This window comes from Porites lutea, chromosome 4 (genome assembly GCF_958299795.1).
Source record: "Porites lutea chromosome 4, jaPorLute2.1, whole genome shotgun sequence".
Taxonomy (NCBI): domain Eukaryota; kingdom Metazoa; phylum Cnidaria; class Anthozoa; order Scleractinia; family Poritidae; genus Porites; species Porites lutea.
In genome coordinates this window covers 26,812,403-26,832,416 of record NC_133204.1, presented here as the reverse complement: position 1 = coordinate 26,832,416, position 20,014 = coordinate 26,812,403, and the positions used below count along the sequence as shown (strand labels likewise).

Genomic DNA, 20,014 nt, shown 5'->3' with positions numbered 1-20,014 from the left:
CCTTCATGTAAACAGGCCCTTATTGAAAGAGGTGGGTCATCGGCCCTCGCACTTTAAATACTGTTCCGCAGGTCCCGATAATTTACATTTTAAGGTCATGATACACAGGATGATTCGCAACGACAATTTTTAGCGCAACGCAGCGTTGCAATGTTGGAACAATGTTGTAACCATCCCAAATAATGTTGCAACGCTGTGTTGCGCCAAACATCGTCGTTGCGAATCGTCTCGTGTAATATTGCCTTTATACATAGTCCGTGTTTTATATTCAATCCCCTTTTATACCCAGTTTGCAAATCCACAGACCGCAAAATTTTACAGCAGTTTCTCGGAAATATAAACATAAAGCTTCGGTAAAAATGGACAACAAATACGTGCAACCTGTTTTGCAACATTGCTGCAAAACGAATTGGAAAGTTATACGCGTTTCACCACCCACCACCTACGTTCAAACCATTCTTGCAACAAATGAGATTGCTCGAAGTTGCGTGACTACTGACTTCTAATTTGAGAAGGGGCCGAGCATTCGACTTTTGAGGGGGGGTATGGTTGATTTCAGAAGAAAATATCCTTCAAACTGATTTCGAGGGAAGAAAATATATTTGCAAGATAATACCTGCAATACAGTCGCTTTGTAGGTCAGGGAAAAAAATTCTATCACCAAGAAGTTTGGGGAAAATATTCTTTCCAACCCAAATCACCCATATCCGCCCTCCCTCAAAAGTCAAATGCTCGGCCCCCAAAGTTACGCGGGAGTCACGCAATCCACGGGCCATGTGTCACTTTGATGTGAAACAAGTTTGCCTTGAGCTGTTAAAACGCACAACATATACAGATGCAACAACCTGATTTGCTGGAAGACAGCTTTGACTCGTGGGTGATAAAACGCGAAATAGCGCTATTCAACTCGTGTTGGAGCAATGTCTCAAAGTCCGCAAAGCAAGTTGTATATTTTTGTTGGCCCTTTTAACAGTGGTTGCACTTCCGTTTCCGGCCTAAAATCGCGTAGAACTGGGTTCAAAGCCTGGAGTCTGCGTAGTAACGTCCCTGTTCGAATCGTTTGCGTTTGAAACCGAAGAGCTATCGCAAAGAACTGTAGTAAAACGGCGCTAGAATCTGAAAGTCGATTGAAGTATCACATGGAAATCGTTGTTGCCATCGTTTGCAAAGTGTCTGGGACATCATGAAGTCCAGAAGGGCTTAAATGGGCGCTACTTGCTCAAAGAACTGAGCTTGGAGCTTAAACAGAGAGACCGCCGTTAACGGTGTGTGCCTAAACTCTAAGCCCAGCTTTGTAAACTGTGAAGTCTCCAGCGTTCAAAAAATATCAAAATTCCACCTTTCGACGTAACAAGAAAAGGCTGCGGAAGTTTCTCGTTTCCATTTTTTCCTCGCTGGAGACTTAAAAATATACATGTTCTGGCGGGATATACTGCATCCGCGCACAATGTGTTAAAAGATGTCCCATAATTCCAAGAGAGCACACAGGGGCGTAATAACGCACAAAAGGAAAAGATTGAATAAAAGACAATAGGGAAGTAAAAAGAACCATACCTTTTTAATGCAACGTAAAAACCTAATTATAAAAGCACCGGCTACCATTTGCAGTGTCTTTGGCTAAACTTTTAGGAGGGAAGCTCGTGGCGTTAATAATGTGAATCACAGTTTCAATTCCATGCTAAGGATGGACCTTGTGGAAAAGAGGAAACTACACTAGGGAGTGTGGCAATCTTTGTAGGGGCTGTCCTGTCTTCGTTTGGTTCAGAGTTATTTGCAGTGCCTTTGGCTAGTCTTTTAGGATAGTTTAAACAACACTAACAAGAAACGAGAAAAAAAAAACAATCACGTAAAGCTCGCGAGCAGACAGAAGAAAAATAGTTGGCGAGAAGAGCAAAAGGAGATGTCTACAACACGGGCTATTCCCAGGTGGTCCCCCGCCAAGGTACTAGACCCGCCCGACAGGACTTTACTTCGGTGTTCGGATGGGAACCGGTTTTTCCCCTGTGGTGTGGTCGTAGACGACGAGAGCAAGCGGCCGAAAGGTAAGATCAAATAGTTGAGTTCCGTCTTCTTGCTTCTGTACTGGACTGAGTGGCCAACCCTGACGTCTGCAACCAGTGGAAATAGTTTGACAACAGAACTGCGGTGAAATGTTTTCCTCTATAAAAAGCTCATGGCGTTAATAATGTGAATCACAGTTTCAATTCCATGCTAAGGATGGACCTTGTGGAAAAGAGGAAACTACACTAGGGAGTGTGGCAATCTTTGTAGGGGCTGTCCTGTCTTCGTTTGGTTCAGAGTTATTTGCAGTGCCTTTGGCTAGTCTTTTAGGATAGTTTAAACAACACTAACAAGAAACGAGAAAAAAAAAACAATCACGTAAAGCTCGCGAGCAGACAGAAGAAAAATAGTTGGCGAGAAGAGCAAAAGGAGATGTCTACAACACGGGCTATTCCCAGGTGGTCCCCCGCCAAGGTACTAGACCCGCCCGACAGGACTTTACTTCGGTGTTCGGATGGGAACCGGTTTTTCCCCTGTGGTGTGGTCGTAGACGACGAGAGCAAGCGGCCGAAAGGTAAGATCAAATAGTTGAGTTCCGTCTTCTTGCTTCTGTACTGGACTGAGTGGCCAACCCTGACGTCTGCAACCAGTGGAAATAGTTTGACAACAGAACTGCGGTGAAATGTTTTCCTCTATAAAAAGCTCATGGCGTTAATAATGTGAATCACAGTTTCAATTCCATGCTAAGGATGGACCTTGTGGAAAAGAGGAAACTACACTAGGGAGTGTGGCAATCTTTGTAGGGGCTGTCCTGTCTTCGTTTGGTTCAGAGTTATTTGCAGTGCCTTTGGCTAGTCTTTTAGGATAGTTTAAACAACACTAACAAGAAACGAGAAAAAAAAAACAATCACGTAAAGCTCGCGAGCAGACAGAAGAAAAATAGTTGGCGAGAAGAGCAAAAGGAGATGTCTACAACACGGGCTATTCCCAGGTGGTCCCCCGCCAAGGTACTAGACCCGCCCGACAGGACTTTACTTCGGTGTTCGGATGGGAACCGGTTTTTCCCCTGTGGTGTGGTCGTAGACGACGAGAGCAAGCGGCCGAAAGGTAAGATCAAATAGTTGAGTTCCGTCTTCTTGCTTCTGTACTGGACTGAGTGGCCAACCCTGACGTCTGCAACCAGTGGAAATAGTTTGACAACAGAACTGCGGTGAAATGTTTTCCTCTATAAAAAGCTCATGGCGTTAATAATGTGAATCACAGTTTCAATTCCATGCTAAGGATGGACCTTGTGGAAAAGAGGAAACTACACTAGGGAGTGTGGCAATCTTTGTAGGGGCTGTCCTGTCTTCGTTTGGTTCAGAGTTATTTGCAGTGCCTTTGGCTAGTCTTTTAGGATAGTTTAAACAACACTAACAAGAAACGAGAAAAAAAAAACAATCACGTAAAGCTCGCGAGCAGACAGAAGAAAAATAGTTGGCGAGAAGAGCAAAAGGAGATGTCTACAACACGGGCTATTCCCAGGTGGTCCCCCGCCAAGGTACTAGACCCGCCCGACAGGACTTTACTTCGGTGTTCGGATGGGAACCGGTTTTTCCCCTGTGGTGTGGTCGTAGACGACGAGAGCAAGCGGCCGAAAGGTAAGATCAAATAGTTGAGTTCCGTCTTCTTGCTTCTGTACTGGACTGAGTGGCCAACCCTGACGTCTGCAACCAGTGGAAATAGTTTGACAACAGAACTGCGGTGAAATGTTTTCCTCTATAAAAAGCTCATGGCGTTAATAATGTGAATCACAGTTTCAATTCCATGCTAAGGATGGACCTTGTGGAAAAGAGGAAACTACACTAGGGAGTGTGGCAATCTTTGTAGGGGCTGTCCTGTCTTCGTTTGGTTCAGAGTTATTTGCAGTGCCTTTGGCTAGTCTTTTAGGATAGTTTAAACAACACTAACAAGAAACGAGAAAAAAAAAACAATCACGTAAAGCTCGCGAGCAGACAGAAGAAAAATAGTTGGCGAGAAGAGCAAAAGGAGATGTCTACAACACGGGCTATTCCCAGGTGGTCCCCCGCCAAGGTACTAGACCCGCCCGACAGGACTTTACTTCGGTGTTCGGATGGGAACCGGTTTTTCCCCTGTGGTGTGGTCGTAGACGACGAGAGCAAGCGGCCGAAAGGTAAGATCAAATAGTTGAGTTCCGTCTTCTTGCTTCTGTACTGGACTGAGTGGCCAACCCTGACGTCTGCAACCAGTGGAAATAGTTTGACAACAGAACTGCGGTGAAATGTTTTCCTCTATAAAAAGCTCATGGCGTTAATAATGTGAATCACAGTTTCAATTCCATGCTAAGGATGGACCTTGTGGAAAAGAGGAAACTACACTAGGGAGTGTGGCAATCTTTGTAGGGGCTGTCCTGTCTTCGTTTGGTTCAGAGTTATTTGCAGTGCCTTTGGCTAGTCTTTTAGGATAGTTTAAACAACACTAACAAGAAACGAGAAAAAAAAAACAATCACGTAAAGCTCGCGAGCAGACAGAAGAAAAATAGTTGGCGAGAAGAGCAAAAGGAGATGTCTACAACACGGGCTATTCCCAGGTGGTCCCCCGCCAAGGTACTAGACCCGCCCGACAGGACTTTACTTCGGTGTTCGGATGGGAACCGGTTTTTCCCCTGTGGTGTGGTCGTAGACGACGAGAGCAAGCGGCCGAAAGGTAAGATCAAATAGTTGAGTTCCGTCTTCTTGCTTCTGTACTGGACTGAGTGGCCAACCCTGACGTCTGCAACCAGTGGAAATAGTTTGACAACAGAACTGCGGTGAAATGTTTTCCTCTATAAAAAGCTCATGGCGTTAATAATGTGAATCACAGTTTCAATTCCATGCTAAGGATGGACCTTGTGGAAAAGAGGAAACTACACTAGGGAGTGTGGCAATCTTTGTAGGGGCTGTCCTGTCTTCGTTTGGTTCAGAGTTATTTGCAGTGCCTTTGGCTAGTCTTTTAGGATAGTTTAAACAACACTAACAAGAAACGAGAAAAAAAAAACAATCACGTAAAGCTCGCGAGCAGACAGAAGAAAAATAGTTGGCGAGAAGAGCAAAAGGAGATGTCTACAACACGGGCTATTCCCAGGTGGTCCCCCGCCAAGGTACTAGACCCGCCCGACAGGACTTTACTTCGGTGTTCGGATGGGAACCGGTTTTTCCCCTGTGGTGTGGTCGTAGACGACGAGAGCAAGCGGCCGAAAGGTAAGATCAAATAGTTGAGTTCCGTCTTCTTGCTTCTGTACTGGACTGAGTGGCCAACCCTGACGTCTGCAACCAGTGGAAATAGTTTGACAACAGAACTGCGGTGAAATGTTTTCCTCTATAAAAAGCTCATGGCGTTAATAATGTGAATCACAGTTTCAATTCCATGCTAAGGATGGACCTTGTGGAAAAGAGGAAACTACACTAGGGAGTGTGGCAATCTTTGTAGGGGCTGTCCTGTCTTCGTTTGGTTCAGAGTTATTTGCAGTGCCTTTGGCTAGTCTTTTAGGATAGTTTAAACAACACTAACAAGAAACGAGAAAAAAAAAACAATCACGTAAAGCTCGCGAGCAGACAGAAGAAAAATAGTTGGCGAGAAGAGCAAAAGGAGATGTCTACAACACGGGCTATTCCCAGGTGGTCCCCCGCCAAGGTACTAGACCCGCCCGACAGGACTTTACTTCGGTGTTCGGATGGGAACCGGTTTTTCCCCTGTGGTGTGGTCGTAGACGACGAGAGCAAGCGGCCGAAAGGTAAGATCAAATAGTTGAGTTCCGTCTTCTTGCTTCTGTACTGGACTGAGTGGCCAACCCTGACGTCTGCAACCAGTGGAAATAGTTTGACAACAGAACTGCGGTGAAATGTTTTCCTCTATAAAAAGCTCATGGCGTTAATAATGTGAATCACAGTTTCAATTCCATGCTAAGGATGGACCTTGTGGAAAAGAGGAAACTACACTAGGGAGTGTGGCAATCTTTGTAGGGGCTGTCCTGTCTTCGTTTGGTTCAGAGTTATTTGCAGTGCCTTTGGCTAGTCTTTTAGGATAGTTTAAACAACACTAACAAGAAACGAGAAAAAAAAAACAATCACGTAAAGCTCGCGAGCAGACAGAAGAAAAATAGTTGGCGAGAAGAGCAAAAGGAGATGTCTACAACACGGGCTATTCCCAGGTGGTCCCCCGCCAAGGTACTAGACCCGCCCGACAGGACTTTACTTCGGTGTTCGGATGGGAACCGGTTTTTCCCCTGTGGTGTGGTCGTAGACGACGAGAGCAAGCGGCCGAAAGGTAAGATCAAATAGTTGAGTTCCGTCTTCTTGCTTCTGTACTGGACTGAGTGGCCAACCCTGACGTCTGCAACCAGTGGAAATAGTTTGACAACAGAACTGCGGTGAAATGTTTTCCTCTATAAAAAGCTCATGGCGTTAATAATGTGAATCACAGTTTCAATTCCATGCTAAGGATGGACCTTGTGGAAAAGAGGAAACTACACTAGGGAGTGTGGCAATCTTTGTAGGGGCTGTCCTGTCTTCGTTTGGTTCAGAGTTATTTGCAGTGCCTTTGGCTAGTCTTTTAGGATAGTTTAAACAACACTAACAAGAAACGAGAAAAAAAAAACAATCACGTAAAGCTCGCGAGCAGACAGAAGAAAAATAGTTGGCGAGAAGAGCAAAAGGAGATGTCTACAACACGGGCTATTCCCAGGTGGTCCCCCGCCAAGGTACTAGACCCGCCCGACAGGACTTTACTTCGGTGTTCGGATGGGAACCGGTTTTTCCCCTGTGGTGTGGTCGTAGACGACGAGAGCAAGCGGCCGAAAGGTAAGATCAAATAGTTGAGTTCCGTCTTCTTGCTTCTGTACTGGACTGAGTGGCCAACCCTGACGTCTGCAACCAGTGGAAATAGTTTGACAACAGAACTGCGGTGAAATGTTTTCCTCTATAAAAAGCTCATGGCGTTAATAATGTGAATCACAGTTTCAATTCCATGCTAAGGATGGACCTTGTGGAAAAGAGGAAACTACACTAGGGAGTGTGGCAATCTTTGTAGGGGCTGTCCTGTCTTCGTTTGGTTCAGAGTTATTTGCAGTGCCTTTGGCTAGTCTTTTAGGATAGTTTAAACAACACTAACAAGAAACGAGAAAAAAAAAACAATCACGTAAAGCTCGCGAGCAGACAGAAGAAAAATAGTTGGCGAGAAGAGCAAAAGGAGATGTCTACAACACGGGCTATTCCCAGGTGGTCCCCCGCCAAGGTACTAGACCCGCCCGACAGGACTTTACTTCGGTGTTCGGATGGGAACCGGTTTTTCCCCTGTGGTGTGGTCGTAGACGACGAGAGCAAGCGGCCGAAAGGTAAGATCAAATAGTTGAGTTCCGTCTTCTTGCTTCTGTACTGGACTGAGTGGCCAACCCTGACGTCTGCAACCAGTGGAAATAGTTTGACAACAGAACTGCGGTGAAATGTTTTCCTCTATAAAAAGCTCATGGCGTTAATAATGTGAATCACAGTTTCAATTCCATGCTAAGGATGGACCTTGTGGAAAAGAGGAAACTACACTAGGGAGTGTGGCAATCTTTGTAGGGGCTGTCCTGTCTTCGTTTGGTTCAGAGTTATTTGCAGTGCCTTTGGCTAGTCTTTTAGGATAGTTTAAACAACACTAACAAGAAACGAGAAAAAAAAAACAATCACGTAAAGCTCGCGAGCAGACAGAAGAAAAATAGTTGGCGAGAAGAGCAAAAGGAGATGTCTACAACACGGGCTATTCCCAGGTGGTCCCCCGCCAAGGTACTAGACGCGCCCGACAGGACTTTACTTCGGTGTTCGGATGGGAACCGGTTTTTCCCCTGTGGTGTGGTCGTAGACGACGAGAGCAAGCGGCCGAAAGGTAAGATCAAATAGTTGAGTTCCGTCTTCTTGCTTCTGTACTGGACTGAGTGGCCAACCCTGACGTCTGCAACCAGTGGAAATAGTTTGACAACAGAACTGCGGTGAAATGTTTTCCTCTATAAAAAGCTCATGGCGTTAATAATGTGAATCACAGTTTCAATTCCATGCTAAGGATGGACCTTGTGGAAAAGAGGAAACTACACTAGGGAGTGTGGCAATCTTTGTAGGGGCTGTCCTGTCTTCGTTTGGTTCAGAGTTATTTGCAGTGCCTTTGGCTAGTCTTTTAGGATAGTTTAAACAACACTAACAAGAAACGAGAAAAAAAAAACAATCACGTAAAGCTCGCGAGCAGACAGAAGAAAAATAGTTGGCGAGAAGAGCAAAAGGAGATGTCTACAACACGGGCTATTCCCAGGTGGTCCCCCGCCAAGGTACTAGACCCGCCCGACAGGACTTTACTTCGGTGTTCGGATGGGAACCGGTTTTTCCCCTGTGGTGTGGTCGTAGACGACGAGAGCAAGCGGCCGAAAGGTAAGATCAAATAGTTGAGTTCCGTCTTCTTGCTTCTGTACTGGACTGAGTGGCCAACCCTGACGTCTGCAACCAGTGGAAATAGTTTGACAACAGAACTGCGGTGAAATGTTTTCCTCTATAAAAAGCTCATGGCGTTAATAATGTGAATCACAGTTTCAATTCCATGCTAAGGATGGACCTTGTGGAAAAGAGGAAACTACACTAGGGAGTGTGGCAATCTTTGTAGGGGCTGTCCTGTCTTCGTTTGGTTCAGAGTTATTTGCAGTGCCTTTGGCTAGTCTTTTAGGATAGTTTAAACAACACTAACAAGAAACGAGAAAAAAAAAACAATCACGTAAAGCTCGCGAGCAGACAGAAGAAAAATAGTTGGCGAGAAGAGCAAAAGGAGATGTCTACAACACGGGCTATTCCCAGGTGGTCCCCCGCCAAGGTACTAGACCCGCCCGACAGGACTTTACTTCGGTGTTCGGATGGGAACCGGTTTTTCCCCTGTGGTGTGGTCGTAGACGACGAGAGCAAGCGGCCGAAAGGTAAGATCAAATAGTTGAGTTCCGTCTTCTTGCTTCTGTACTGGACTGAGTGGCCAACCCTGACGTCTGCAACCAGTGGAAATAGTTTGACAACAGAACTGCGGTGAAATGTTTTCCTCTATAAAAAGCTCATGGCGTTAATAATGTGAATCACAGTTTCAATTCCATGCTAAGGATGGACCTTGTGGAAAAGAGGAAACTACACTAGGGAGTGTGGCAATCTTTGTAGGGGCTGTCCTGTCTTCGTTTGGTTCAGAGTTATTTGCAGTGCCTTTGGCTAGTCTTTTAGGATAGTTTAAACAACACTAACAAGAAACGAGAAAAAAAAAACAATCACGTAAAGCTCGCGAGCAGACAGAAGAAAAATAGTTGGCGAGAAGAGCAAAAGGAGATGTCTACAACACGGGCTATTCCCAGGTGGTCCCCCGCCAAGGTACTAGACCCGCCCGACAGGACTTTACTTCGGTGTTCGGATGGGAACCGGTTTTTCCCCTGTGGTGTGGTCGTAGACGACGAGAGCAAGCGGCCGAAAGGTAAGATCAAATAGTTGAGTTCCGTCTTCTTGCTTCTGTACTGGACTGAGTGGCCAACCCTGACGTCTGCAACCAGTGGAAATAGTTTGACAACAGAACTGCGGTGAAATGTTTTCCTCTATAAAAAGCTCATGGCGTTAATAATGTGAATCACAGTTTCAATTCCATGCTAAGGATGGACCTTGTGGAAAAGAGGAAACTACACTAGGGAGTGTGGCAATCTTTGTAGGGGCTGTCCTGTCTTCGTTTGGTTCAGAGTTATTTGCAGTGCCTTTGGCTAGTCTTTTAGGATAGTTTAAACAACACTAACAAGAAACGAGAAAAAAAAAACAATCACGTAAAGCTCGCGAGCAGACAGAAGAAAAATAGTTGGCGAGAAGAGCAAAAGGAGATGTCTACAACACGGGCTATTCCCAGGTGGTCCCCCGCCAAGGTACTAGACCCGCCCGACAGGACTTTACTTCGGTGTTCGGATGGGAACCGGTTTTTCCCCTGTGGTGTGGTCGTAGACGACGAGAGCAAGCGGCCGAAAGGTAAGATCAAATAGTTGAGTTCCGTCTTCTTGCTTCTGTACTGGACTGAGTGGCCAACCCTGACGTCTGCAACCAGTGGAAATAGTTTGACAACAGAACTGCGGTGAAATGTTTTCCTCTATAAAAAGCTCATGGCGTTAATAATGTGAATCACAGTTTCAATTCCATGCTAAGGATGGACCTTGTGGAAAAGAGGAAACTACACTAGGGAGTGTGGCAATCTTTGTAGGGGCTGTCCTGTCTTCGTTTGGTTCAGAGTTATTTGCAGTGCCTTTGGCTAGTCTTTTAGGATAGTTTAAACAACACTAACAAGAAACGAGAAAAAAAAAACAATCACGTAAAGCTCGCGAGCAGACAGAAGAAAAATAGTTGGCGAGAAGAGCAAAAGGAGATGTCTACAACACGGGCTATTCCCAGGTGGTCCCCCGCCAAGGTACTAGACCCGCCCGACAGGACTTTACTTCGGTGTTCGGATGGGAACCGGTTTTTCCCCTGTGGTGTGGTCGTAGACGACGAGAGCAAGCGGCCGAAAGGTAAGATCAAATAGTTGAGTTCCGTCTTCTTGCTTCTGTACTGGACTGAGTGGCCAACCCTGACGTCTGCAACCAGTGGAAATAGTTTGACAACAGAACTGCGGTGAAATGTTTTCCTCTATAAAAAGCTCATGGCGTTAATAATGTGAATCACAGTTTCAATTCCATGCTAAGGATGGACCTTGTGGAAAAGAGGAAACTACACTAGGGAGTGTGGCAATCTTTGTAGGGGCTGTCCTGTCTTCGTTTGGTTCAGAGTTATTTGCAGTGCCTTTGGCTAGTCTTTTAGGATAGTTTAAACAACACTAACAAGAAACGAGAAAAAAAAAACAATCACGTAAAGCTCGCGAGCAGACAGAAGAAAAATAGTTGGCGAGAAGAGCAAAAGGAGATGTCTACAACACGGGCTATTCCCAGGTGGTCCCCCGCCAAGGTACTAGACCCGCCCGACAGGACTTTACTTCGGTGTTCGGATGGGAACCGGTTTTTCCCCTGTGGTGTGGTCGTAGACGACGAGAGCAAGCGGCCGAAAGGTAAGATCAAATAGTTGAGTTCCGTCTTCTTGCTTCTGTACTGGACTGAGTGGCCAACCCTGACGTCTGCAACCAGTGGAAATAGTTTGACAACAGAACTGCGGTGAAATGTTTTCCTCTATAAAAAGCTCATGGCGTTAATAATGTGAATCACAGTTTCAATTCCATGCTAAGGATGGACCTTGTGGAAAAGAGGAAACTACACTAGGGAGTGTGGCAATCTTTGTAGGGGCTGTCCTGTCTTCGTTTGGTTCAGAGTTATTTGCAGTGCCTTTGGCTAGTCTTTTAGGATAGTTTAAACAACACTAACAAGAAACGAGAAAAAAAAAACAATCACGTAAAGCTCGCGAGCAGACAGAAGAAAAATAGTTGGCGAGAAGAGCAAAAGGAGATGTCTACAACACGGGCTATTCCCAGGTGGTCCCCCGCCAAGGTACTAGACGCGCCCGACAGGACTTTACTTCGGTGTTCGGATGGGAACCGGTTTTTCCCCTGTGGTGTGGTCGTAGACGACGAGAGCAAGCGGCCGAAAGGTAAGATCAAATAGTTGAGTTCCGTCTTCTTGCTTCTGTACTGGACTGAGTGGCCAACCCTGACGTCTGCAACCAGTGGAAATAGTTTGACAACAGAACTGCGGTGAAATGTTTTCCTCTATAAAAAGCTCATGGCGTTAATAATGTGAATCACAGTTTCAATTCCATGCTAAGGATGGACCTTGTGGAAAAGAGGAAACTACACTAGGGAGTGTGGCAATCTTTGTAGGGGCTGTCCTGTCTTCGTTTGGTTCAGAGTTATTTGCAGTGCCTTTGGCTAGTCTTTTAGGATAGTTTAAACAACACTAACAAGAAACGAGAAAAAAAAAACAATCACGTAAAGCTCGCGAGCAGACAGAAGAAAAATAGTTGGCGAGAAGAGCAAAAGGAGATGTCTACAACACGGGCTATTCCCAGGTGGTCCCCCGCCAAGGTACTAGACCCGCCCGACAGGACTTTACTTCGGTGTTCGGATGGGAACCGGTTTTTCCCCTGTGGTGTGGTCGTAGACGACGAGAGCAAGCGGCCGAAAGGTAAGATCAAATAGTTGAGTTCCGTCTTCTTGCTTCTGTACTGGACTGAGTGGCCAACCCTGACGTCTGCAACCAGTGGAAATAGTTTGACAACAGAACTGCGGTGAAATGTTTTCCTCTATAAAAAGCTCATGGCGTTAATAATGTGAATCACAGTTTCAATTCCATGCTAAGGATGGACCTTGTGGAAAAGAGGAAACTACACTAGGGAGTGTGGCAATCTTTGTAGGGGCTGTCCTGTCTTCGTTTGGTTCAGAGTTATTTGCAGTGCCTTTGGCTAGTCTTTTAGGATAGTTTAAACAACACTAACAAGAAACGAGAAAAAAAAAACAATCACGTAAAGCTCGCGAGCAGACAGAAGAAAAATAGTTGGCGAGAAGAGCAAAAGGAGATGTCTACAACACGGGCTATTCCCAGGTGGTCCCCCGCCAAGGTACTAGACCCGCCCGACAGGACTTTACTTCGGTGTTCGGATGGGAACCGGTTTTTCCCCTGTGGTGTGGTCGTAGACGACGAGAGCAAGCGGCCGAAAGGTAAGATCAAATAGTTGAGTTCCGTCTTCTTGCTTCTGTACTGGACTGAGTGGCCAACCCTGACGTCTGCAACCAGTGGAAATAGTTTGACAACAGAACTGCGGTGAAATGTTTTCCTCTATAAAAAGCTCATGGCGTTAATAATGTGAATCACAGTTTCAATTCCATGCTAAGGATGGACCTTGTGGAAAAGAGGAAACTACACTAGGGAGTGTGGCAATCTTTGTAGGGGCTGTCCTGTCTTCGTTTGGTTCAGAGTTATTTGCAGTGCCTTTGGCTAGTCTTTTAGGATAGTTTAAACAACACTAACAAGAAACGAGAAAAAAAAAACAATCACGTAAAGCTCGCGAGCAGACAGAAGAAAAATAGTTGGCGAGAAGAGCAAAAGGAGATGTCTACAACACGGGCTATTCCCAGGTGGTCCCCCGCCAAGGTACTAGACCCGCCCGACAGGACTTTACTTCGGTGTTCGGATGGGAACCGGTTTTTCCCCTGTGGTGTGGTCGTAGACGACGAGAGCAAGCGGCCGAAAGGTAAGATCAAATAGTTGAGTTCCGTCTTCTTGCTTCTGTACTGGACTGAGTGGCCAACCCTGACGTCTGCAACCAGTGGAAATAGTTTGACAACAGAACTGCGGTGAAATGTTTTCCTCTATAAAAAGCTCATGGCGTTAATAATGTGAATCACAGTTTCAATTCCATGCTAAGGATGGACCTTGTGGAAAAGAGGAAACTACACTAGGGAGTGTGGCAATCTTTGTAGGGGCTGTCCTGTCTTCGTTTGGTTCAGAGTTATTTGCAGTGCCTTTGGCTAGTCTTTTAGGATAGTTTAAACAACACTAACAAGAAACGAGAAAAAAAAAACAATCACGTAAAGCTCGCGAGCAGACAGAAGAAAAATAGTTGGCGAGAAGAGCAAAAGGAGATGTCTACAACACGGGCTATTCCCAGGTGGTCCCCCGCCAAGGTACTAGACCCGCCCGACAGGACTTTACTTCGGTGTTCGGATGGGAACCGGTTTTTCCCCTGTGGTGTGGTCGTAGACGACGAGAGCAAGCGGCCGAAAGGTAAGATCAAATAGTTGAGTTCCGTCTTCTTGCTTCTGTACTGGACTGAGTGGCCAACCCTGACGTCTGCAACCAGTGGAAATAGTTTGACAACAGAACTGCGGTGAAATGTTTTCCTCTATAAAAAGCTCATGGCGTTAATAATGTGAATCACAGTTTCAATTCCATGCTAAGGATGGACCTTGTGGAAAAGAGGAAACTACACTAGGGAGTGTGGCAATCTTTGTAGGGGCTGTCCTGTCTTCGTTTGGTTCAGAGTTATTTGCAGTGCCTTTGGCTAGTCTTTTAGGATAGTTTAAACAACACTAACAAGAAACGAGAAAAAAAAAACAATCACGTAAAGCTCGCGAGCAGACAGAAGAAAAATAGTTGGCGAGAAGAGCAAAAGGAGATGTCTACAACACGGGCTATTCCCAGGTGGTCCCCCGCCAAGGTACTAGACGCGCCCGACAGGACTTTACTTCGGTGTTCGGATGGGAACCGGTTTTTCCCCTGTGGTGTGGTCGTAGACGACGAGAGCAAGCGGCCGAAAGGTAAGATCAAATAGTTGAGTTCCGTCTTCTTGCTTCTGTACTGGACTGAGTGGCCAACCCTGACGTCTGCAACCAGTGGAAATAGTTTGACAACAGAACTGCGGTGAAATGTTTTCCTCTATAAAAAGCTCATGGCGTTAATAATCTGAATCACAGTTTCAATTCCATGCTAAGGATGGACCTTGTGGAAAAGAGGAAACTACACTAGGGAGTGTGGCAATCTTTGTAGGGGCTGTCCTGTCTTCGTTTGGTTCAGAGTTATTTGCAGTGCCTTTGGCTAGTCTTTTAGGATAGTTTAAACAACACTAACAAGAAACGAGAAAAAAAAAACAATCACGTAAAGCTCGCGAGCAGACAGAAGAAAAATAGTTGGCGAGAAGAGCAAAAGGAGATGTCTACAACACGGGCTATTCCCAGGTGGTCCCCCGCCAAGGTACTAGACCCGCCCGACAGGACTTTACTTCGGTGTTCGGATGGGAACCGGTTTTTCCCCTGTGGTGTGGTCGTAGACGACGAGAGCAAGCGGCCGAAAGGTAAGATCAAATAGTTGAGTTCCGTCTTCTTGCTTCTGTACTGGACTGAGTGGCCAACCCTGACGTCTGCAACCAGTGGAAATAGTTTGACAACAGAACTGCGGTGAAATGTTTTCCTCTATAAAAAGCTCATGGCGTTAATAATGTGAATCACAGTTTCAATTCCATGCTAAGGATGGACCTTGTGGAAAAGAGGAAACTACACTAGGGAGTGTGGCAATCTTTGTAGGGGCTGTCCTGTCTTCGTTTGGTTCAGAGTTATTTGCAGTGCCTTTGGCTAGTCTTTTAGGATAGTTTAAACAACACTAACAAGAAACGAGAAAAAAAAAACAATCACGTAAAGCTCGCGAGCAGACAGAAGAAAAATAGTTGGCGAGAAGAGCAAAAGGAGATGTCTACAACACGGGCTATTCCCAGGTGGTCCCCCGCCAAGGTACTAGACCCGCCCGACAGGACTTTACTTCGGTGTTCGGATGGGAACCGGTTTTTCCCCTGTGGTGTGGTCGTAGACGACGAGAGCAAGCGGCCGAAAGGTAAGATCAAATAGTTGAGTTCCGTCTTCTTGCTTCTGTACTGGACTGAGTGGCCAACCCTGACGTCTGCAACCAGTGGAAATAGTTTGACAACAGAACTGCGGTGAAATGTTTTCCTCTATAAAAAGCTCATGGCGTTAATAATGTGAATCACAGTTTCAATTCCATGCTAAGGATGGACCTTGTGGAAAAGAGGAAACTACACTAGGGAGTGTGGCAATCTTTGTAGGGGCTGTCCTGTCTTCGTTTGGTTCAGAGTTATTTGCAGTGCCTTTGGCTAGTCTTTTAGGATAGTTTAAACAACACTAACAAGAAACGAGAAAAAAAAAACAATCACGTAAAGCTCGCGAGCAGACAGAAGAAAAATAGTTGGCGAGAAGAGCAAAAGGAGATGTCTACAACACGGGCTATTCCCAGGTGGTCCCCCGCCAAGGTACTAGACCCGCCCGACAGGACTTTACTTCGGTGTTCGGATGGGAACCGGTTTTTCCCCTGTGGTGTGGTCGTAGACGACGAGAGCAAGCGGCCGAAAGGTAAGATCAAATAGTTGAGTTCCGTCTTCTTGCTTCTGTACTGGACTGAGTGGCCAACCCTGACGTCTGCAACCAGTGGAAATAGTTTGACAACAGAACTGCGGTGAAATGTTTTCCTCTATAAAAAGCTCATGGCGTTAATAATGTGAATCACAGTTTCAATTCCATGCTAAGGATGGACCTTGTGGAAAAGAGGAAACTACACTAGGGAGTGTGGCAATCTTTGTAGGGGCTGTCCTGTCTTCGTTTGGTTCAGAGTTATTTGCAGTGCCTTTGGCTAGTCTTTTAGGATAGTTTAAACAACACTAACAAGAAACGAGAAAAAAAAAACAATCACGTAAAGCTCGCGAGCAGACAGAAGAAAAATAGTTGGCGAGAAGAGCAAAAGGAGATGTCTACAACACGGGCTATTCCCAGGTGGTCCCCCGCCAAGGTACTAGACCCGCCCGACAGGACTTTACTTCGGTGTTCGGATGGGAACCGGTTTTTCCCCTGTGGTGTGGTCGTAGACGACGAGAGCAAGCGGCCGAAAGGTAAGATCAAATAGTTGAGTTCCGTCTTCTTGCTTCTGTACTGGACTGAGTGGCCAACCCTGACGTCTGCAACCAGTGGAAATAGTTTGACAACAGAACTGCGGTGAAATGTTTTCCTCTATAAAAAGCTCATGGCGTTAATAATCTGAATCACAGTTTCAATTCCATGCTAAGGATGGACCTTGTGGAAAAGAGGAAACTACACTAGGGAGTGTGTCAATCTTTGTAGGGGCTGTCCTGTCTTCGTTTGGTTCAGAGTTATTTGCAGTGCCTTTGGCTAGTCTTTTAGGATAGTTTAAACAACACTAACAAGAAACGAGAAAAAAAAAACAATCACGTAAAGCTCGCGAGCAGACAGAAGAAAAATAGTTGGCGAGAAGAGCAAAAGGAGATGTCTACAACACGGGCTATTCCCAGGTGGTCCCCCGCCAAGGTACTAGACCCGCCCGACAGGACTTTACTTCGGTGTTCGGATGGGAACCGGTTTTTCTCCGGTGGTGTGGTCGTAGACGACGAGAGCCAGCGGGCGAAAGGTAAGATCAAATAGTTGAGTTCCGTCTTCTTGCTTCTGTACTAGACTGAGTGGCCAACCCTGACGTCTGCAACCAGTGGAAATAGTTTGACAACAGAACTGCGGTGAAATGTTTTCCTCTATAAAAAGCTCATGGCGTTAATAATCTGAATCACAGTTTCAATTCCATGCTAAGGATGGACCTTGTGGAAAAGAGGAAACTACACTAGGGAGTGTGGCAATCTTTGTAGGGGCTGTCCTGTCTTCGTTTGGTTCAGAGTTATTTGCAGTGCCTTTGGCTAGTCTTTTAGGATAGTTTAAACAACACTAACAAGAAACGAGAAAAAAAAAACAATCACGTAAAGCTCGCGAGCAGACAGAAGAAAAATAGTTGGCGAGATGAGCAAAAGGAGATGTCTACAACACGGGCTATTCCCAGGTGGTCCCCCGCCAAGGTACTAGACCCGCCCGACAGGACTTTACTTCGGTGTTCGGATGGGAACCGGTTTTTCCCCTGTGGTGTGGTCGTAGACGACGAGAGCAAGCGGCCGAAAGGTAAGATCAAATAGTTGAGTTCCGTCTTCTTGCTTCTGTACTGGACTGAGTGGCCAACCCTGACGTCTGCAACCAGTGGAAATAGTTTGACAACAGAACTGCGGTGAAATGTTTTCCTCTATAAAAAGCTCATGGCGTTAATAATCTGAATCACAGTTTCAATTCCATGCTAAGGATGGACCTTGTGGAAAAGAGGAAACTACACTAGGGAGTGTGGCAATCTTTGTAGGGGCTGTCCTGTCTTCGTTTGGTTCAGAGTTATTTGCAGTGCCTTTGGCTAGTCTTTTAGGATAGTTTAAACAACACTAACAAGGAACGAGAAAAAAAAAACAATCACGTAAAGCTCGCGAGCAGACAGAAGAAAAATAGTTGGCGAGAAGAGCAAAAGGAGATGTCTACAACACGGGCTATTCCCAGGTGGTCCCCCGCCAAGGTACTAGACCCGCCCGACAGGACTTTACTTCGGTGTTCGGATGGGAACCGGTTTTTCCCCTGTGGTGTGGTCGTAGACGACGAGAGCAAGCAGCCGAAAGGTAAGATCAAATAGTTGAGTTCCGTCTTCTTGCTTCTGTACTGGACTGAGTGGCCAACCCTGACGTCTGCAACCAGTGGAAATAGTTTGACAACAGAACTGCGGTGAAATGTTTTCCTCTATAAAAAGCTCATGGCGTTAATAATCTGAATCACAGTTTCAATTCCATGCTAAGGATGGACCTTGTGGAAAAGAGGAAACTACACTAGGGAGTGTGGCAATCTTTGTAGGGGCTGTCCTGTCTTCGTTTGGTTCAGAGTTATTTGCAGTGCCTTTGGCTAGTCTTTTAGGATAGTTTAAACAACACTAACAAGAAACGAGAAAAAAAAAACAATCACGTAAAGCTCGCGAGCAGACAGAAGAAAAATAGTTGGCGAGAAGAGCAAAAGGAGATGTCTACAACACGGGCTATTCCCAGGTGGTCCCCCGCCAAGGTACTAGACCCGCCCGACAGGACTTTACTTCGGTGTTCGGATGGGAACCGGTTTTTCCCCTGTGGTGTGGTCGTAGACGACGAGAGCAAGCGGCCGAAAGGTAAGATCAAATAGTTGAGTTCCGTCTTCTTGCTTCTGTACTGGACTGAGTGGCCAACCCTGACGTCTGCAACCAGTGGAAATAGTTTGACAACAGAACTGCGGTGAAATGTTTTCCTCTATAAAAAGCTCATGGCGTTAATAATCTGAATCACAGTTTCAATTCCATGCTAAGGATGGACCTTGTGGAAAAGAGGAAACTACACTAGGGAGTGTGGCAATCTTTGTAGGGGCTGTCCTGTCTTCGTTTGGTTCAGAGTTATTTGCAGTGCCTTTGGCTAGTCTTTTAGGATAGTTTAAACAACACTAACAAGAAACGAGAAAAAAAAAACAATCACGTAAAGCTCGCGAGCAGACAGAAGAAAAATAGTTGGCGAGAAGAGCAAAAGGAGATGTCTACAACACGGGCTATTCCCAGGTGGTCCCCCGCCAAGGTACTAGACCCGCCCGACAGGACTTTACTTCGGTGTTCGGATGGGAACCGGTTTTTCCCCTGTGGTGTGGTCGTAGACGACGAGAGCAAGCGGCCGAAAGGTAAGATCAAATAGTTGAGTTCCGTCTTCTTGCTTCTGTACTGGACTGAGTGGCCAACCCTGACGTCTGCAACCAGTGGAAATAGTTTGACAACAGAACTGCGGTGAAATGTTTTCCTCTATAAAAAGCTCATGGCGTTAATAATGTGAATCACAGTTTCAATTCCATGCTAAGGATGGACCTTGTGGAAAAGAGGAAACTACACTAGGGAGTGTGGCAATCTTTGTAGGGGCTGTCCTGTCTTCGTTTGGTTCAGAGTTATTTGCAGTGCCTTTGGCTAGTCTTTTAGGATAGTTTAAACAACACTAACAAGAAACGAGAAAAAAAAAACAATCACGTAAAGCTCGCGAGCAGACAGAAGAAAAATAGTTGGCGAGAAGAGCAAAAGGAGATGTCTACAACACGGGCTATTCCCAGGTGGTCCCCCGCCAAGGTACTAGACCCGCCCGACAGGACTTTACTTCGGTGTTCGGATGGGAACCGGTTTTTCCCCTGTGGTGTGGTCGTAGACGACGAGAGCAAGCGGCCGAAAGGTAAGATCAAATAGTTGAGTTCCGTCTTCTTGCTTCTGTACTGGACTGAGTGGCCAACCCTGACGTCTGCAACCAGTGGAAATAGTTTGACAACAGAACTGCGGTGAAATGTTTTCCTCTATAAAAAGCTCATGGCGTTAATAATAGTAGTATAGGAGGCTCCAGAAGGTCCCAACCAATCACAGCGCAGCAGAAATTTTCTCGACCAATCAGCATCGAGTATTTAGCCCATGTGACTTGACTGACGTCACAATGCCCATATTTGGGCATAAAAATCACGTGACCCCACCCAAGAGGTGGATCCGCATACTTGGCATAGTTTTAAAGGACCGCGTAGAACCTGGGTACAAGCGGGACGCATACACAATTCAACCCCAATCCCC

The 20,014-nt window shown here is 45.9% G+C and overlaps 34 non-coding genes across 34 annotated transcripts; all 34 read right to left on the bottom strand.

Moving 5' to 3' along the window:
• Positions 1–1,901: 1,901 nt before the first annotated feature.
• Positions 1,902–2,020, bottom strand: LOC140936079 (5S ribosomal RNA). Its single transcript, XR_012165302.1, has one exon. It is a non-coding gene; the product is annotated as a 5S ribosomal RNA (ribosomal RNA).
• A 414-nt stretch (positions 2,021–2,434) lies between these two features.
• LOC140936078 (5S ribosomal RNA) lies at positions 2,435–2,553 on the bottom strand. The gene has a single exon (XR_012165301.1). It is a non-coding gene; the product is annotated as a 5S ribosomal RNA (ribosomal RNA).
• A 414-nt stretch (positions 2,554–2,967) lies between these two features.
• LOC140936077 (5S ribosomal RNA) lies at positions 2,968–3,086 on the bottom strand. The gene has a single exon (XR_012165300.1). It is a non-coding gene; the product is annotated as a 5S ribosomal RNA (ribosomal RNA).
• Positions 3,087–3,500: 414 nt separating this feature from the next.
• LOC140936076 (5S ribosomal RNA) lies at positions 3,501–3,619 on the bottom strand. The gene has a single exon (XR_012165299.1). It is a non-coding gene; the product is annotated as a 5S ribosomal RNA (ribosomal RNA).
• Positions 3,620–4,033: 414 nt separating this feature from the next.
• On the bottom strand, positions 4,034–4,152 carry LOC140936075 (5S ribosomal RNA). Its single transcript, XR_012165298.1, has one exon. It is a non-coding gene; the product is annotated as a 5S ribosomal RNA (ribosomal RNA).
• Positions 4,153–4,566: 414 nt separating this feature from the next.
• LOC140936072 (5S ribosomal RNA) lies at positions 4,567–4,685 on the bottom strand. The gene has a single exon (XR_012165297.1). It is a non-coding gene; the product is annotated as a 5S ribosomal RNA (ribosomal RNA).
• Positions 4,686–5,099: 414 nt separating this feature from the next.
• On the bottom strand, positions 5,100–5,218 carry LOC140936071 (5S ribosomal RNA). The gene has a single exon (XR_012165296.1). It is a non-coding gene; the product is annotated as a 5S ribosomal RNA (ribosomal RNA).
• Positions 5,219–5,632: 414 nt separating this feature from the next.
• Positions 5,633–5,751, bottom strand: LOC140936070 (5S ribosomal RNA). The gene has a single exon (XR_012165295.1). It is a non-coding gene; the product is annotated as a 5S ribosomal RNA (ribosomal RNA).
• A 414-nt stretch (positions 5,752–6,165) lies between these two features.
• Positions 6,166–6,284, bottom strand: LOC140936068 (5S ribosomal RNA). Its single transcript, XR_012165293.1, has one exon. It is a non-coding gene; the product is annotated as a 5S ribosomal RNA (ribosomal RNA).
• A 414-nt stretch (positions 6,285–6,698) lies between these two features.
• Positions 6,699–6,817, bottom strand: LOC140936067 (5S ribosomal RNA). Its single transcript, XR_012165292.1, has one exon. It is a non-coding gene; the product is annotated as a 5S ribosomal RNA (ribosomal RNA).
• A 414-nt stretch (positions 6,818–7,231) lies between these two features.
• On the bottom strand, positions 7,232–7,350 carry LOC140936066 (5S ribosomal RNA). The gene has a single exon (XR_012165291.1). It is a non-coding gene; the product is annotated as a 5S ribosomal RNA (ribosomal RNA).
• A 414-nt stretch (positions 7,351–7,764) lies between these two features.
• On the bottom strand, positions 7,765–7,883 carry LOC140936083 (5S ribosomal RNA). The gene has a single exon (XR_012165306.1). It is a non-coding gene; the product is annotated as a 5S ribosomal RNA (ribosomal RNA).
• A 414-nt stretch (positions 7,884–8,297) lies between these two features.
• On the bottom strand, positions 8,298–8,416 carry LOC140936065 (5S ribosomal RNA). Its single transcript, XR_012165290.1, has one exon. It is a non-coding gene; the product is annotated as a 5S ribosomal RNA (ribosomal RNA).
• A 414-nt stretch (positions 8,417–8,830) lies between these two features.
• LOC140936064 (5S ribosomal RNA) lies at positions 8,831–8,949 on the bottom strand. The gene has a single exon (XR_012165289.1). It is a non-coding gene; the product is annotated as a 5S ribosomal RNA (ribosomal RNA).
• Positions 8,950–9,363: 414 nt separating this feature from the next.
• LOC140936143 (5S ribosomal RNA) lies at positions 9,364–9,482 on the bottom strand. Its single transcript, XR_012165364.1, has one exon. It is a non-coding gene; the product is annotated as a 5S ribosomal RNA (ribosomal RNA).
• Positions 9,483–9,896: 414 nt separating this feature from the next.
• On the bottom strand, positions 9,897–10,015 carry LOC140936142 (5S ribosomal RNA). The gene has a single exon (XR_012165363.1). It is a non-coding gene; the product is annotated as a 5S ribosomal RNA (ribosomal RNA).
• Positions 10,016–10,429: 414 nt separating this feature from the next.
• Positions 10,430–10,548, bottom strand: LOC140936141 (5S ribosomal RNA). Its single transcript, XR_012165362.1, has one exon. It is a non-coding gene; the product is annotated as a 5S ribosomal RNA (ribosomal RNA).
• A 414-nt stretch (positions 10,549–10,962) lies between these two features.
• On the bottom strand, positions 10,963–11,081 carry LOC140936140 (5S ribosomal RNA). Its single transcript, XR_012165361.1, has one exon. It is a non-coding gene; the product is annotated as a 5S ribosomal RNA (ribosomal RNA).
• Positions 11,082–11,495: 414 nt separating this feature from the next.
• On the bottom strand, positions 11,496–11,614 carry LOC140936081 (5S ribosomal RNA). Its single transcript, XR_012165304.1, has one exon. It is a non-coding gene; the product is annotated as a 5S ribosomal RNA (ribosomal RNA).
• Positions 11,615–12,028: 414 nt separating this feature from the next.
• Positions 12,029–12,147, bottom strand: LOC140936139 (5S ribosomal RNA). The gene has a single exon (XR_012165360.1). It is a non-coding gene; the product is annotated as a 5S ribosomal RNA (ribosomal RNA).
• A 414-nt stretch (positions 12,148–12,561) lies between these two features.
• On the bottom strand, positions 12,562–12,680 carry LOC140936137 (5S ribosomal RNA). Its single transcript, XR_012165358.1, has one exon. It is a non-coding gene; the product is annotated as a 5S ribosomal RNA (ribosomal RNA).
• Positions 12,681–13,094: 414 nt separating this feature from the next.
• Positions 13,095–13,213, bottom strand: LOC140936136 (5S ribosomal RNA). Its single transcript, XR_012165357.1, has one exon. It is a non-coding gene; the product is annotated as a 5S ribosomal RNA (ribosomal RNA).
• Positions 13,214–13,627: 414 nt separating this feature from the next.
• Positions 13,628–13,746, bottom strand: LOC140936135 (5S ribosomal RNA). Its single transcript, XR_012165356.1, has one exon. It is a non-coding gene; the product is annotated as a 5S ribosomal RNA (ribosomal RNA).
• A 414-nt stretch (positions 13,747–14,160) lies between these two features.
• LOC140936080 (5S ribosomal RNA) lies at positions 14,161–14,279 on the bottom strand. Its single transcript, XR_012165303.1, has one exon. It is a non-coding gene; the product is annotated as a 5S ribosomal RNA (ribosomal RNA).
• A 414-nt stretch (positions 14,280–14,693) lies between these two features.
• Positions 14,694–14,812, bottom strand: LOC140936134 (5S ribosomal RNA). The gene has a single exon (XR_012165355.1). It is a non-coding gene; the product is annotated as a 5S ribosomal RNA (ribosomal RNA).
• A 414-nt stretch (positions 14,813–15,226) lies between these two features.
• Positions 15,227–15,345, bottom strand: LOC140936133 (5S ribosomal RNA). Its single transcript, XR_012165354.1, has one exon. It is a non-coding gene; the product is annotated as a 5S ribosomal RNA (ribosomal RNA).
• A 414-nt stretch (positions 15,346–15,759) lies between these two features.
• Positions 15,760–15,878, bottom strand: LOC140936132 (5S ribosomal RNA). The gene has a single exon (XR_012165353.1). It is a non-coding gene; the product is annotated as a 5S ribosomal RNA (ribosomal RNA).
• Positions 15,879–16,292: 414 nt separating this feature from the next.
• On the bottom strand, positions 16,293–16,411 carry LOC140936131 (5S ribosomal RNA). The gene has a single exon (XR_012165352.1). It is a non-coding gene; the product is annotated as a 5S ribosomal RNA (ribosomal RNA).
• Positions 16,412–16,825: 414 nt separating this feature from the next.
• On the bottom strand, positions 16,826–16,944 carry LOC140936086 (5S ribosomal RNA). The gene has a single exon (XR_012165309.1). It is a non-coding gene; the product is annotated as a 5S ribosomal RNA (ribosomal RNA).
• A 414-nt stretch (positions 16,945–17,358) lies between these two features.
• Positions 17,359–17,477, bottom strand: LOC140936130 (5S ribosomal RNA). Its single transcript, XR_012165351.1, has one exon. It is a non-coding gene; the product is annotated as a 5S ribosomal RNA (ribosomal RNA).
• Positions 17,478–17,891: 414 nt separating this feature from the next.
• On the bottom strand, positions 17,892–18,010 carry LOC140936129 (5S ribosomal RNA). Its single transcript, XR_012165350.1, has one exon. It is a non-coding gene; the product is annotated as a 5S ribosomal RNA (ribosomal RNA).
• Positions 18,011–18,424: 414 nt separating this feature from the next.
• LOC140936127 (5S ribosomal RNA) lies at positions 18,425–18,543 on the bottom strand. The gene has a single exon (XR_012165349.1). It is a non-coding gene; the product is annotated as a 5S ribosomal RNA (ribosomal RNA).
• A 414-nt stretch (positions 18,544–18,957) lies between these two features.
• LOC140936125 (5S ribosomal RNA) lies at positions 18,958–19,076 on the bottom strand. Its single transcript, XR_012165347.1, has one exon. It is a non-coding gene; the product is annotated as a 5S ribosomal RNA (ribosomal RNA).
• Positions 19,077–19,490: 414 nt separating this feature from the next.
• LOC140936124 (5S ribosomal RNA) lies at positions 19,491–19,609 on the bottom strand. Its single transcript, XR_012165346.1, has one exon. It is a non-coding gene; the product is annotated as a 5S ribosomal RNA (ribosomal RNA).
• Positions 19,610–20,014: the final 405 nt, after the last annotated feature.